Source organism: Nannospalax galili, unplaced genomic scaffold (genome assembly GCF_000622305.1).
Source record: "Nannospalax galili isolate Female #2095 unplaced genomic scaffold, S.galili_v1.0 scaffold187, whole genome shotgun sequence".
Lineage (NCBI taxonomy): Eukaryota > Metazoa > Chordata > Mammalia > Rodentia > Spalacidae > Nannospalax > Nannospalax galili.
Window position 1 is genome coordinate 1767264 of NW_008357584.1, and position 12516 is coordinate 1779779.

Here is a 12516-nt window from a genome sequence, read left to right on the forward strand (position 1 = left end):
TTTTTTTTTTTAGCTAGGTATTATCTAACACTTCCACCATGGTTTCCTTATTTAAAGTGCCCCATTTTCCCCATTTCACCTTTAATAATACCCTTCTCCTATGGTCTCACCTCTCTTGGGCTCCTTCTTTCCCTTTATCCCCAAGGTTCCTTGTATAACTCTCCCTCCCACCTCCCCTTAAAATAACCCCATTTTTATTCATAGCTCCCTTCTTAACACCTGTTTCCTACTGTTGTTCTCTCTCAGGCTCTTTCTTTTCCTTTACCTCATTGGTTCCTTTTCATTATCCTGGTTCCTGTAGTTATCTCTGGATACATACTCACTTATAAGGATTTGGTGCTAGGATCCACATATGAGGGAGAACATACATTGTTTGTTTTTCTGAGTCTGTGTTACTTCACTTAGTATAACAGTTTCTAGTTCCATCCATTTACCTGCAAATTTAATGATTTAATCTTTCTTTATTGCTGAGTAGACCTCCATTATATAAATGTACCACATTTTCATTATCCACTCATCAGTAGCTATTGTGAAAAGAGCAGCAACAAACATGGATGTACAAGTGTCTCTGCAATAGGATGCGTTCTTTGGGTATATGCCAAGGAGTGGTAAAACTGGGTCAAGTGGTAGATTCATTTTTAGTTTTTATGAGTTCTCCACACTGCTTTCCATAGGGGTTAAACAAGTTTTCAATCCCACACTAGTGGATGAATGGTCCCCTTTCCCCATATCCTCTCTAACATTTGGAGTCATTTGCTCTCTTGATCTTAGCCAGACTGGGGTAAGATGAAATCTTAAAGTGGTTTTCATTTGCATTTCCCTAATTACTAATGATGTTGAACACTTTTTAAGATGCTTCTTAGCTGTCTTTATTTCTCCTTTTGGGAGCTCTCTGTCAGCTTTTAGCCCATCTTTTTTTTTTTTTTTTTTTTTTGGTCTTGTTGAGACAGGATTTCCCTGTAGCCCCAGCTGTCCTGGAACTCACTATATCAACCAGGATGGCCTTGATCTCAGAGATCTGCCTGCCTCTGCCTCCCAAGTCCTGGGACTAAAGGCATCCACCATGCCCAGCATAGCCCATTTTTTAATTGGGTTACTTCCTTTCTTGATTCTTTGTTTTTTGAGTTCCTTACATATTCAGGATGTTAAACCTCTGTCAGATGTGTTGCTGGTGAAGGCTTTCTCCCATTCTGTGGGTTTTCTCTTCACTTCCCTGGTTGCCTTCTTTAACATACAGAAGCTTTTTACTTTAATGAGGTCCCACTTGCTGATTCTTGACCTTGTTTCCTGATCAATTGATGTCTGGTTTAAAAAAATCCTTCCCTACACCTACATCTTGTAGATTATTGCCAAGGTTTTCTTCTAACAGTTTCAGAGTTTCAGGCTTCACATTTAGGTCTTTGATCCATTTGGGATTGACTTTTGTGCAAGGTTGAAGATAAGGATTTAGTTTCATTCTTCTACAGGTGGAGATCCAGTTTTGCCAGCACCATTTGCTGAACATGCTGTCTTTCCTCCAGTGAATGTTCTTGGCCCCTTTGGCAAATATCAGGTGGTAGAAATTGCATGTACTCATATTTGGGTTTTCAATTTTGTTCCATTGATCTATGGGTCTATTTTTGTGCCAGTACCATGTTGTTTTTATGACTATAGTGCTGTAATATAGCTTAAATTCTGGTATAGTAATCCCCCAGCATTGTGCTTATGCTCAGGGTTGCTTTGGCTATCCAAGGTCTTTTATGCTTCCATGTGAATCTTAAGATGGATTTTTCCAATTCTGTGATGAAAGTCATGGGGATTTTGATTGGCATTGCATTGAATCTATAAATGGCTTTTGGTAGGATGGTCATTATCACCATATTAATTCTCCAATACATGAGCATGGGAGGTCCTTCCATCTTCTGATGTCTTCCTCAATCTCTTTCTTTAAAGAGATTTAAAATTTTCATTGTAGAGCTCTTTAATGTCTTTGGTCAGGTTTATTCTGATATATATATATCTGATATATATATATATATGGAGGCTACTTTCAAAGGAAGTGTTTCCATGTACTCTTTCTCTGATGGCTTGTTATTGGTATATAGAAAGGCTACAGATTTTTGTAGATTAATTTTGTAACATGCCACATTACCAAAAGTGTTAATAATTTCTAGGAGTTTGCGCGTGGAATTTTTGGCATCTCTTAGATATTATATCATCTGCAAAAAGGGATAATTTGATCTCTTCTTTTCCAATCATTACTCCTTTAGTTTCCTTCTCTTTTCTTATTGCTCTTGCAAGGGTTTCAAGCACTATGTTAAAAAGGAGTGGAGACAGTGGACAGCGTTGTCTGGTTCTTGATTTTAATGGGCATGCTTCCAGTTTTTCTCCATTTAAAATTATGTTGGTTGTGGGTTTGTTGTATATGGCTTTAATTCTGTTGAGACATGTTCCCTCCAGTCTAGTTGAACATAAATGCATGTTGAATTTTGTCAAAGGCCTTCTCTGCATCTATTGAGATGACCATGTGGTTCTTGTCTTTGAGCCCATTTATATGATTTATGACATTTATTGACTTACGTATATTGAACCATCCCTGCATCTCTGGAATAAAGCTGACTTGATCATGGTGGATGATCTTTTTGATATGTGTCTGTATGCGGTTTGTAAGCATCTTGTTGAGAATTTTTGCATCTATATTCATTAAGGATATGGGTATATAATTTTCTTTTTTGGTTGTATCTTTACCTAGTTTTGATATTAGAGTGATGCTGGCTTCATAGAATGAATTTTGAAAATTAAGTAATATTGGATATAGATCTTCTTTAAATGTCTGGTAGAATTCTGCTGTAAATATATCTGGTCCTAGGCTATTTTTAGTCAGGAAGTTTTGTATTACTGTTTCAGTTTCCTTATGTGTTATGGGTCTGTTTAAGCTGTTGATCTCTTTTTGGTTTAGTTTTGGTGATTCCCATGCTTTTAGGCACCTGTCCATTTCATTTAGGTTTTCAAATTTAGTAGTGTATAGGTTTTTAAAGTATCCCTTACAATGTTCTGGATCTTTTTGATGGCTGTTGTGATGTTTCCCCTTCCATATCTGATTTTGTTGTTTGGAGGTGCTGTTTCTTACTTTTGGTTAACTGGGCTATGGGTCTGTCAATCTTGTTTATCTTTTCAAAGGACCACCTCTTGGATTCGTTGATTCTTTGTATTTTTTTCTTTGTTTCTATTTCATTAATTTCTGCTCTGATTTTTGTTATTTCTTGTCTGCTGGGTTTGGGTTTCATTTTTTGTTGCTTTTCAAATGTCTTGAATTGTAATGTAAAGTCATTTATTTGTGTTCTTTCTGAATTTTTAATGCAGTCACTTAGAGCTATAAACTATTCTCTAAGGACTGCTTTCAACAGGTCCCAGAGGTTTTGTTGTGTTGTATTGTCCTTTTCATTTAGTTCCAGGAATACTTTTATTTCTTTCTTAATTTCTCCTTTGACCTTTGACCCATTCATCATTCAGGAGTGTGTTGTTTAATTTCCAAGCGTTCGTGTGGTGATTTTGGCTTCTTCTAGTGTTGATTGTAAGCTTTATTGCACTGTGGTCTGATAGAATGCATGGAATTATTTCAATCTGTGTGTATTTGTTGAGCCTTGTTTTGTGCCCCAGTATGTGGTCAATTTTGGAAAGACAAATCCATGGGGCACTGAATAGAAAGTATATTGTTTTGTGCTTGGGTGGAATATTTGGTAGATGTCTGTTAGGTCCATTTGATTTGTGGTATTGTTTAATTCAAATGTCTCTCTGTTAATTCTCTGTCCTGTTGACCTATCTAATGGAGACAATGAAGTATTGAAATCCCCTACTACTAATGAGTTGGGATTAATCTGGGTCTTAATGTCTTGTAGTACTGTTTCTATGAAGTTGGGTGCACCAGAGTTTGGTGAACATATGTTCATGACTGTAATATCTTCTTGGTCAATTGTTCCTTTGATCAGAATGAAGTGGTCCTCTTTATCTCTTCTGATTAGTTTTAGTTTGAAGTCTATTTTGTCAGATATTAGAATAGCAACTCCTGCTTTTTTCTTAGTACCATTTGCTTCGAATATTTTTTTCCATTCTTTCACCTTAAGATAGTGCCTGTCCTTGAAAGTGAGATGGGTTTCTTGTAGACAACAAAAAGATGGTTTTGTTTCTTAATCCATTCAACTAGTCTGTGTTTTTTGATTGGGGAGTTCAGGCCATTGATATTTAAAGTTATTAATAAAAGATGTATATTGATTCCTGTCATTTTAGTTTCTAGTTGCATTCTTGGTGTAACTGTGTTTTTCCAGTTATATCTGCATTAAGTTTCCTTCTGCTACCCCTTGTGTATAGTTGTTCCTTTCTTCAGCCCTTTGTTATTACTTCAAAAACTCTCTGAAGGGCTGGTTTTGTGGACATGAATTCTTTCAGGCTGCTTATGTCATGGACGATTTTTCTTTCCCCTTTGACTATAATAGACATTTTGGCTGGGTATAGTAATCTGGGTTGGCATCTGTGGTCATTTAGAACTGGGAATACTTTGGTCCAGGCTATTCTGGCTTTCATAGTTTGCACTGAATAGTCAGCTGTAATCCTGATGGGTTTTCCTTTATATGCGACTTGTTTTTCTTTTGCAGCTTTCAGTATTGTCTTTTTGTTCCGAATGTTTAGTGTTTTTACTATGATGTGCTGTGAGAGTTTCTTTTCTGGTCCTATCTATTTGATGTTCTATATGCTTCTTGTATTTGTATGGGGACATCTTTCTTTAATTGTGGGAAATTTTCTTCTACAATCCTGTTGAAGATCTGGTCCATGTCATTATCCTGAGATTCTTCTCCTTCCTCTATGCCTATGATGCATAAGTTTGGGCTTTTTATGGTGTCACACAATTCCTATATACTCCATTTTTGTTTTTTCTTAAATTTTTCATAATATTTGCTTGAGTGGTCTAATTTGTCCACTATATCTTCCAGTCTTGATACTCTGTTTTCCTTTTCATTCATCCTATTGGTGAGGCTTTCTCCTGTCGTTTCTAATTGGTATATTGAGTATTTCACTTCCTTCTTCATTTCAGCCTGAGTATTCTTCAATATTTCTAACCCTTTTCTGAGTTCATTCAGAAGTTTATCCCCATCTTCTTTCAGTTCTTTTATTTCTTTGTTTGTGTGTTCTTTAAATTCACTGAATTCTTTTATCATGTTTATAATTGTTCTGTTGAATTCCATGTCCTGTGTTATCTCTAGGGGGTTCTCATTGTACTCCTCTAGAGGACTGTTGGTATTTGGTGGGGTGGGGGTATATTATTTGGGTTTTTTATGTTATTATTTTTTTGCTGTAAGTTTGACATGTGGATTTCTTTTGTAGTTTCTGATTCTTGTGTGAGACTCAAGCCTTCCTTTGTTGAGTTTAGGTCTGCTGCTATTTGTAAACTTTATGTGTCTTTGTGGTTTACTTGTTGAGCATGAAAAGCTTGTTGTTCTAGGCTTCAGGTTCTCTCTTTTGATTTTATATTGGAGGGGCCAGATGGCTTTAATCCTGCTGCTCATGAATTCTGAACTCCCAAGTCAGATGAGGATCAGCTGCTCTCAGGCTTTCTCCTAAGGTCTGGATTACTCTAGGCTGCAGCAGGCACAGTATAATTTTGGAGAATTGGTCAGTAGAAGTAAAATTCAGGACTCTCAAGCAGTCAGGGAAGGGAAGGAGGCTGGTCTCAGGAGTTCAGGTTGGGGAAGGGATAGCCAAGGATGAAGGGTGGTCTCAGGTATGCAAAGGTGAGATAGGGGAGGGAACAGGCTTTGAGAGCTCCAGGGGACTAGGCTGTGGAATTGGGTTGGTCTGTGTGAAAAGGATCAGGAAGTAGTGGGGAGTCTGTGCCAAGAGGGTAGTCCAGAGGTCTGGAGTGCCAAGAAAAGAAATGGGCCAGTGACCATGCTAGGAAGAGAGATGGAGTGGGGGAGCTGGGAGGGTGAATGAGGTTATCATATGCATATATTTTTTAAAATCTTTTTAAAAACGACTGGGCATGGTGGTACATTCCTTTAACCCCAGCTCTAGGGAGGCAAAGGCAGGCTAATCTCTCTGAGTTCAAGGCCAGCCTGGTCTACATAGTAAGTTCAGAACAGCTGGGGTGACAGGACTACCCAATCTCAAAAAGACAAATATATATCAAGAGAACTGTGGATAAAAAATGTATTTTCAACTTGGAGAATTTAATCACAATTTTGATCCACATTGTATTGTCTAATATAATACCTTTAGACATCTGTGGTTATTTCAATTCAAATCAATAAAAATGAAATGAAATTAAAGATTCAGTTCTTCAGTGATACTAACCACATTTTGATGTTTGTTTGCTACATGTGGCTGGTAATCACTGGACAGGATAACACGTATGGAGACTAGCCCCCAAGGTTCTGCTGTATGCACTGCCTTTGTGTAATTGCATAAGTTGGCAACAGTTCAGATTCTTTTGCCATGGAAATATTCACATGTAAATAAAAAAAGTACAAGAATGAGGACTAGGGACTACTTCCAGCTGGATTCCAAGATCATAGTGATCCTGATGTTGGAACCCATAGAGTTATTTTTAAAATATTGTCATATTATTACCTATTGTGTGAACCAGATTTGCATAAAAGTAATTATTTGAGCTTTGTTTAAAGTTATTTTTTCTTTTAGAATTAACACTGGATACATCATCATCATAGGTCAGACTCTACAGGTTTATAAGAACAAACATGAAATTTAAAAATAGCATCAATAAAAATTGTAAGAGTGGGAAGGGTGGAGAAAGATGGGGGTCTGAGTGCTGTAGAATGGAACCAATGGTAACAGAAGAGCAACGGAGGTGAAAGAATGTCATGGGAGGTTGTAGTGACAGCCATAGGAGGGTGAAGAACAATGTGATGTGTAACCATTTACATTTTTATCAACTATGACCAAAAGTCAGGGACTCATCTAATGTTGATAAATCAAGAAATAATGATATATGCATTTTATTTAAAGAAGTAACAAAACCAAACACTCAGAGGAAAGGAAAAGAGGTGGTGATGGCAACTCCTCCTCCTATCCCTCCTCCTCTTGTTTAGATTGCAGAGTGATTTTTTTTTCCTTACAGAATCATCTTCCTTTCTCCATGAACACAGAGGAAAAGACAAGCAGAGTATCAAAGTGTACCCAGAAACACAGTTCACCCAGGTCTCTACAGAGTGGCCAACCCACAGCCAGGGCTTGTTTCCCAAGTGGTTTCTAGACTATAAAGCTTGGCTTTTTGTTGCTGTTGTTGTTATTGTTGTAAGCAACACTTGGAAGGCTGTGAATTTGCCAATATCATTTATATTTGGGCCTTATGGAGGAAACATTGAAGTGATCCACTCATTTTCATCCTTCATTGCATGAAGTCCTCTTGATCTGGTGTGCCATGTGCACATAGTAAGGCGTTCTTACTAACTACTTGGACTGTTTCCCCACATGTCACTGTACTCCAGATAAGGAGCAGGAGAACAGCCTGACTTCCCAACTTCATTCTTGCTTGAACTACTATTTCAGCCACTGGCTATGTGAGACTTCATAATTTCTATCTGCTTTCAAGTGCATGCTAACTCTTTTTGACTGACATGAAACACACATCTCTGTGGATGGTAGTGCAGGATCTGCCAGAGGCCCTGGTAGGCCCTGGCTATTGCTAGCATGAGAGGCTCATGTCATATCATTGGGCATTTCCCACAAGTTAAACACCAATCTGAGGTTCCCACAGTGGAGGGCATTTCTTATGGAAAATAAACATGGGGGAGGAGGTCCTTTGTGTCATTGCTAGTGCTTGACAGTGGAGTGAAGGCCTCAGGACTTTGCTGGGATGGGGGGTGCTAGAATTTGGGTTAGTTTCTGTCATTTTTTTGCTCTTTAATGTGAAATCTTTGATTGGATTTTTGTTTTAAAAACATGACATGTAATGCTTGCAATGATACAGAGAAGATTAACAGGGCCCCTGTACAGGGATGACAGACAAATTCGTGAAGCATTCCATATTAAAAAAAAAATCAAAAAACAAAAAAATACTTCTATAACATGTATTTTTTTAAAAATGCTACTTTCCAACCTAATGATATTTGATATGTTTTCACATGTAGTATTCTTTTTCCAGTCTTCTAAATGATCTTCTTTACTTAAATAACTGTATAAATATTTAGTTTGTTTTCTCATTTATTAAAAAAAAACAAGGACAATCTATCCTAACTATCATAGCAGTTACGTTTGGGTCAAAATTTCTATTACAAAATTCACTTTTTTATTGTTATTTTGAAATAGCCCAAAGCAAAAGAAAAAAAGAAAAAGAAAAAGAAAAAAACAATTTTGTTGTTCTTTGTCTTGGCAAAATAAAAATTCATTAAAGTCAAATTATTTTGTATTTTAAAGAGTAGTTTGTTTCAGCATTCCATTAGTTAGGTGAAGCAGTAGCTGAGGAGAAACAGGTTCCTGTGTACATCCATCCAAAAGGAATTCTTTCTGAACTCTGGTTTTCCATGGGTGAAACATTCATATCACTTACTCTGGCCCACAGGTAAAGAAAAGTGAAATTTTATTTTGAAGTTGAACTAGACCTGAGAGATTATTTTGTACTTTGGCAATATTATAAAGGCAAACATGGTTTGAAAAACGTGCTCAAAGTCAAATATGAAAGGGATGCATAAAATCACTGTATTTGGCATTGGTAGTATGAAGCTAATATTTCTATTTTTGTAGCCTTGGTGAATCTTATACAAACTCATTACAGCCATATGAGCTTTGTGGACCACTTATATTACAATAGCATATTTCTGGGACAGAGAACTCCTGCTGGTATAAAAAATGCTTGTCTTAAGTGGAATCAATCCTCATTTCCATAACCTGACCAATAACATTATCTGTTCCTATCTCTTTCCTTCTCTGATGCGACAAGTTCTTTGAGTCTATTTTTCATAATGTCTATAAGTTGAATCAGACTTTGTGAGGTGAAACTTAAAGAACTGGACGGCCATACGAATGCTAAGAAGGCTATTCTGAATACAAGAATCCCAAACAGAGGAGGTGCGAGGATGTAAAAGAGGGGTACTTAACCACCTCACAGGTGAGTTGCTTTCAGAGCACCCTCCCCTCACCAAAGCCATTCATCTGTGCTGACCATCTGGCTGTGCAGGGAAGACTGGTAGACGGGCATGACACAGCAAAGAGTTTCTTGCTGTCTTTTCTTTCTCTCCTTCAACAGATTTCTTGCTGATTCTGTGAAATGTTTTTGAAATGTGCTTGCTTGTTGTGGGCATTGCCACATCTCTAGTTCATGCCATTGTAATTCAGGCTTAACTATATTAAAATTAGCTTCCTAACTATCTCACTGCTCTCCCCCATTCACCGTCCACAACAGGGCAGAGTAACTTTTATATAATGCAAACATTATGATGTTTCTCAACTTCTTAAAAGCTTTAACCAGGCTCTCTGACATGGTGTTTAAGGCAGATTCCCACTTCTTTGTCTAGAACTCTCTCTGTACATGGTATTCCTTGGTGCTAAGCCCCACATAACTCCAGTTTGAAATCATGTAGAGACACCAGCTCTTTCATTGAACCCTCCCTGTCCTTCCCATCTCTTCATCTACATATGGCAAATAACAGTTCTTCCCCTCTCCTCTCCATCCTCTCTTCCTTTCTCTCTTTCTGGTCCATCCTTCTTTCACTTTTGTTATTCTACAAATGTTTATTGGTAATATTTTAGATGCCAGCAATTGAAAATATATTAATGAACCATACAGATGAAGATCTGTCATAGTAGAAATTAATATTGTATTTGTTTGTGTTTATGTACATATGTTGAAGGCGACAGAAAACAAGTGTGACTCACAATGCTTTGGTTTGACTATGTCCACATGTTCAAGTAATGGGATAGTGTTAGGAGGTGGGGGCTTCCAGAGAAGCTTATTTATGCAGCAGATGGTAACTAACACAAAAACCACAACTGGTCAATGTGCAGAGAACGAGAGACTGTAAACCATTTATCACTGAATAGGGCACCTATACAAAATTTGTATCTCCCAAGGCTCAGAGATCATTGCAGAAGAGTAGGAGGAAAGATTGTAAAAGTCAGAGGTGATGGATGACCACAAGGAAACAGCATTTTCCAGACAGCTTGTCAGTTATTCTTATGAACTCACAGTAATGACAACATGTGCAAGCCCCATGAAAGCTCAAACCAGATAAAATCCCAGCATAGATGTAGGAAAGTGGGTAAGAAACCCCAACCTACCAAGGAACTACTGTCTGCCAATCACTGCTGGAATGGGGAGAGTTAGTCTCTTTCAAGAATGTGACTTTTAATAGGTTAACCAGACTCCAGTGGATGAACCCATACTGAAGGACATTTTGAGACACAAATTAGATTCCATAGGCCCCTATCTATCTATCTATCTATCTATCTATCTATCTATCTATCTATCTAATCTGTTTATCTCTCTATCTATCAACCTATCTATCATCTATCTGTCTATCTATCTATCTATCTATCTATCTATCATCTATCTATCTATCTATATAATAGAGTACATTAAATTGGACAGTAAGAGGAGGTGCTATCAGATAGGGGCAATCTAAATACAATCAAATTATATTGTATGAAAATTGCAAAAAATTCAGTAAATTTTTTTAAAAAAGAGATCGGTGCTTGGAACATGAACTACCAGTGCAGAGCCTTCACGGGGTTAGGGACCTCAAAAGTGACATTGGCAGGGCTGGAGAGATGACTCAGTGGTTAACAGCACTGGCTGTTCTTGCAGAAGACCCGGGTTTGAATCCCAGCACCCACATGGCACCTAACAACTGTCCATGACTCCAGTCCCAGGGGATCCGACAGCCTCTTCTGACCTCCGCAGGCATTGCATGACACAAGTGCACTTACCTACATGCAGGCAATGCATGCATGCACATAAGATAAAAATAGTAAATAAGAAATGATATTGGCGATCAGGCCCCTTTTCTGCTTTCCTTCCTTCCTCTGTGTGAGGATCTAGCATTCCCTCTCTCTCATACCATTGTGAAAGTAGGAACTGGACCCTCACCAGACTCCAAGTCCAGCCCTTGATCTTTTACTTCTCAGCTGGGAGAACTGTGAGAAATAAATTTCTGTTGTTTGTAAATTATCCAACTTTAGGTATTTTGTTTCAGTAGCACAAATGGACTCTACAGCAGCATGTAACTACCGCACCAGGAAATGCAATCTTCTGGCTTCAGTGGACACTCACAAGCACTTGCACATGCACAGACACAAACACACACATACAAATAAAAAATTTAAAAAATAAATATGAAATGTTTCCCACAGGCTCATGTACTCAGGGCTTGGTTACCAGCTGATGGACTTTTGAGAAGTAATCAGATTCTGAGTACTCACTTTTAATCAGTGGACTAATCCCTTGATGGATTCATAGCATTGTGGAACTATTGAAAAGCAGTGAAAACTAGGAGGCAAAGCCCACTTAAATGAAGTTAGTCGTTGGTGGCGTTCTCTGGAAACATATGCCATGTATTTTCTCCCCTCTCTTTTTTCTCTCTACCATGAAGTGAGCTGCTTGGCTTCAGCAGCCCAGAGACAAGAGTCAGCTGATTATGGAATGAAATCTCTGAAGTTGTGAGTCCAAATAAAACTTCCTTTAGACCATTTGTCTCAGGTGTCGATCACAGGGAGTCTAACAGCAGAGCTTTGGAACGTTTGTAAGAATACTTCCAAGTAAAGAAGTCCAACTTTATCTTCAGAGTGTGGCATCATTGCTAACAGAAAACTCACCTGAGCTTAAGAGAAAGAAAGATTAATGTGGTATCTTCGCTGACTCCTAGCAGGAAAATCTATGGTCAAATGTAAGGCTGGGAAATTCATGCTAAACATGCCAATTCCAGACTATGTTATACTCATTTCAAGATCTTCAGTCAAAGGGAATCATAAATTATTAAGAGCCAATATTTGATTTCATTTCAAGAAAAAGCTGAACAAAATTTTGCTGTAGGAACATAGAGAGGGCTTAGATTAGTGATTGGATCTATTCATACCAAAGATAATTCTACCTTCTTCCCTTGTTAGAGTAAAATGTTTTATGAAATCAGTACAGACAAATGCTATGATCTGTACCACTGCAACTGATGGGATTCTAGTAGGGACAACTAGTGCTAGGCTATACGAGTCCATATTTACAAAATTCCTCCTGTAGCATTCTTGGAACCATAGGTAATGTGGCAGAATGTGGCAACTAAAGTTTATTAAAATAGAGAATCCCCGGGTTGAAAATCAAAACTCCAAAAGTCTCCCCAAACTGAAATGTTTTAAGCAGTAACATGAGGCCACGAAGAAAAAATTCCACACTTGCCCTCATGTGATGGACTTCAGTCAAAACATGATCACACTAAAAATATTGTATAAAATTATCATCAAGCCACATGCATAAGGTATTTATGAAATAGCGTTTATCTTTAGACTTGGATCCCATCACCAGGATGTGTTTCATTA

General features: G+C 37.8%; 1 non-coding gene across 1 annotated transcript; it reads left to right on the forward strand.

The window, feature by feature from the left end:
* Positions 1-7921: 7921 nt before the first annotated feature.
* Positions 7922-8026, forward strand: LOC115067970. The gene has a single exon (XR_003847329.1). It is a non-coding gene; the product is annotated as a U6 spliceosomal RNA (small nuclear RNA).
* The last annotated feature ends 4490 nt before the right edge of the window (positions 8027-12516 follow it).